The sequence below is a fragment of the Euprymna scolopes genome, chromosome 29 (assembly GCF_053919585.1).
Source record: "Euprymna scolopes isolate OS-2025 chromosome 29, ASM5391958v1, whole genome shotgun sequence".
In the NCBI taxonomy this organism is placed as follows: Eukaryota; Metazoa; Mollusca; class Cephalopoda; order Sepiida; family Sepiolidae; genus Euprymna; species Euprymna scolopes.
Window position 1 is genome coordinate 44465489 of NC_136510.1, and position 4162 is coordinate 44469650.

Here is a 4162-nt window from a genome sequence, read left to right on the forward strand (position 1 = left end):
TAAAATGATCATTTTAACAAATAAATGTGATTTTTCTTCGGTCTGTGCGCATGTGTAATCAGGCGACTGACGCCATTATAGCTGATTATACAAAGAAAATAATCCCTTAGAAAAATATTACTATCTCCAAAACCAAAAAAGAATTGCGACGGATACGGTTTTCAGATTCTTTTTCAGCGCACCGAAATCTACAAGAAAAATATTTTATTTTCTCCTAATTCGAGTTCACGCTTTTTCTAAAATTTTACCGACCTTTTTTGGTGCTTATCCACATATGTATTTTTTACATATTAAATTCAAGTTTTACGATATCTCTTTTTTTATTAAATTGTTAGGTGAAAGTACAGACATCTTTCCTCCATGTTAAGAATTTCTTACTAAGTAATAACATTATTATTTCAGTACGGTAACATAAGTACCTTTTTACTTTAATCGATATTTTTAAATAAAGGTGTTAAACACGCGTTTTTATTTCTATTTTGTCTATGCTCCTGGGCGACGTCAGATAACCATGTAATTCATAAACATGACCCGCATGCTTCGAATTTGGATCACCCTCATTTTATTCTAGACTGGATTCGATCTCATCGCTCGTTATATTTTTATTTTTATTTTCATCATCATCATCATCATCATCATCATCATTATTATTATTATTATTATTATTATTATTATTATATTTTTTATTTATTATGTTTTTGCTTATTTCAAAGTGTCTAACGACAAGTCAAGGAGAAGCCTCCGCAATAATGCTGAACCTCTGACATTATCTTAGGAAGACGCCAAACTACAGGTATGGGCTAAATTTGACCTGATGTCGTGTTTATCTAACAATGAAATCCGAATTTTTACTCGAAATACTATTTATTAACAATTATAAAAATTAATGATATTAACAAGAACAATATAAAACTACTTTTAACACCTAAATAGTTTTGTCCTTGCGTTTTTCCTTCATAGCGATCGTTATAAATTGCCACAAAAGTAACTACGAGGAGATGGGTGTACAACCATATGCAACTTTGGAGAGGAGAAACACGCGATGCAACACTATCTTGTTTATCATCTACTGCCTAACCGGTGCAGCTTGAAAGATTTTGCAGGATACAAAAATAATACAAAGGGTTGCGTAAAAATGTGAAACTTGTATGATCATGCACTTCAAATGCACACAAAGAGGACGAAAATGGGTCTCATTTTAACACTTCAAAGAAACCGATTCGTCAACACTATAAAAATAAATATGAAGCAATATTCCAATAGGACATTTTTACAATTTTATTATATAATAATTAAAAAAAAAGTTCTAATCGTTAGATTCACTTTTTTGGTTGCTTGGTATTTGCTGTTTGACAATTTCAGCTTCACGAACTTTCCTGTGCCTCGAAGGCGTAACTGGTCGAGTATTACGGAAAGTCTTTCGTTCTTCCTTGATTAAGGCCAAAGATACGTCAATCGGTTTCCCGGATATGGTTCGACCATTCATCCCTTCGATGGCTTTTGTAGCCTCTTCCGATTTATTAAAACATACGAACCCAAAGCATTTTGACCCTCCGTTTCGAGTCATAATTCTAACACTGGTTACGTCTCCAAACACAGCGAACTCTGTACGAAGATGATCTTCAGTGACGTCATTGCCCAAATTTTTGATGTACAAATTGACCCCTTGGAACTGGGAACGTTTGTCAGTCATTTGTTGCATACGTTTATCCTCGTCATTGTCAGACCGGTGCAAAGGCATGCTGTTTGGATTTGTTGGCTGATCCGCGTTTAGTTGATTATGACGAAAGGTTTTCTTTCGTTTTTCTTTACTTAAAGCTAAAGATACATCAAGCGGTTTCCCAGATATGGTTTGACCATTCATCCCTTCGATAGCTTTTGCAGCCTCCTCAGATTTGCTGAAACATACGAATCCGAATCCTTTTGAGCTTTCATTTTGATTCATGATTTTAACAGCGGTCACGTTTCCAAACGCAGAAAATTCTCTACGAAGATCGTCTTCAGTGACATCATTGTGTAGATTCTTGATGTACAAATTGATGCCTTGGAACTGAAATCTTTTCTTAGCCTTTTGTTGCTTAAATTTTTTCTTCAACATCTGTTGGCGTTCCTTGGACTTTTGAGCTCTTCCGATAAACAGCGGTTTACCGTTCAGTTCAAATCCACCCAATTCGTTTACTGCCTTTTCAGCGTCTTCAGGTTTTTCAAAGCATACAAAACCAAAACCTTTAGACTGACCAGCATCGTCTCGCATGATTTTGTAACTGATGATATTGCCAAATTTTGCGAACAAAGACCGCAACCATTCGTCATCGATGTCATGACCAAAGTTCTTGACAAACACGTTGTTAAACTTGTAATTTTTCTTCGTTCGTTTTTTCTTGGGGACGAATTTAGCAACATATAATTTCTTGTCGTTGAACACCATTCCGTTGACATTTTCAATCGCGTCTAGGGCACATTTTTCGCTTTCAAACTGCACAAAACCATAACCTTTGGAACCGTTCTCATCAGATACTATTTGACAACAAAGGATTTGTCCAAATCCGGTGAAAATACCTTCTAGAGTCTTGCTGTCAATATTTGGATCAAAGTTCTTAATAAAAATGTTACCTCTGCCAGGTTCGCGAAGAGCCGGGCTTTCTTGTGGCCACATAATACGCATTGCGCGAGCCTTTGCTGATGACGTTATTCTTTTGAAATCAAGATTCGTTCTGAATTACAAAAGCCGTTCAGTTATTCGTCTCAAAGAGAACTTTAACGTCACAAGAGATGACGTTTGTTTATGAATTGTTTCATTTTTGGATGAAAGAGTAGCCATTCAGCATTCCGTCGAAAATTAAAGGATGGCCAACGATACCCATTATCCCTACATTTTTGATTGGCCTTGTGCTTAATTTGTTCATTATGTAATATTTTTTTATATTTTGTTCAATATTTCATAGTGTAGTATATGTTTACTTCCATCTCAGAGGGCCGTTCTCCCAGGCAGTACCTCTTCTGAAAGTTGAATCCCAACGGGTTCGACCAGGGATCTTTTATAGATAATATTTTAGCTTGTTAGCTACGAGGAAAAATATTTACACCGTATGAATTCCTACTTTCTTTTTTTGGGTGTGGATAGTGTATTAGCTGTTCTGCGGACATGATACCCCCCCCCCCAGGGATTATCTTCTTTCGTTTTTTTATTTATTTTTTTCTGGGGTGGTAGGGTAATGTAATATTTGTTCTGTTGTCATGATAAAATTCTTTCGAGTGTTATATTCTATTTTTGGGAGGTAGTGTGATATCCGTTCTGTTGTCACGATACCATCCCCCCGAGGCATTATCTCCTCCTTTGGGGATTGTAGCGTTTTATATTGCAATGTATGTGTACAAAGTAGAAACAAGCCAAAACGGCACCCTTTTATAGATAACTGGCCTACGTGTGACTCGTGTTAGTATTGGTTATAATTAAAGCTATGACAACAGAATATTCTTATCATTGTTTTGACTCTCGAGTATATATCCAACACAGACACAGTTAATCAACCGAGAACCACATCACACTATAAAAAAGTATGTAAGATATTAACTGATACACACTCGTGAGTCATTACAATGAAAAGAATATACTGTTGTGTTAGTCCTAGTTATAATATATATATATATATATATATATATATATATATATATATATATATATATATATATATATAAAAGTGAACATGTCTGTGTGTGTACATTTCCCTACGCAATAACTCTGTCAATTTTAAGTCTACAGACTCGAAATTTGATATACAGGATACTGAGATTTGGGAAAATCTTTGTGATTGGTTATCGGCCAGAAATTTGGCTGTTAAGGGGTCAAAGTTTAACAATTTGACCTTTGAGAACTCTACCAAACTCCTCCGATAATTTTAGGTCTAAACACTTGAAATTTTTTACATAGATTCCTTAGACATGGATCTAACTTAATAACTTGATTTGAGCCTAAAGCAATAAATTTTAAGGGGTCATAATAGGGTTCAAAGTTTTTTAAAAAATGACCTCTGCGGTCTCTACCAAATTACTCAGGCAATTTCTGGTCTAAACATTTGAAATTTTACATAAAAGGTATTCAGAGAAAGGGCAAGCTTTTTAATCGGTTTGGGTCAAAAATGTTTAGTTACCAATATATAAA

General features: G+C 35.0%; 1 pseudogene; it reads right to left on the reverse strand.

Moving 5' to 3' along the window:
- Nucleotides 1-1263: 1263 nt before the first annotated feature.
- Nucleotides 1264-2722, reverse strand: LOC145252396 (polyadenylate-binding protein 4-like pseudogene; annotated as a pseudogene).
- Nucleotides 2723-4162: the final 1440 nt, after the last annotated feature.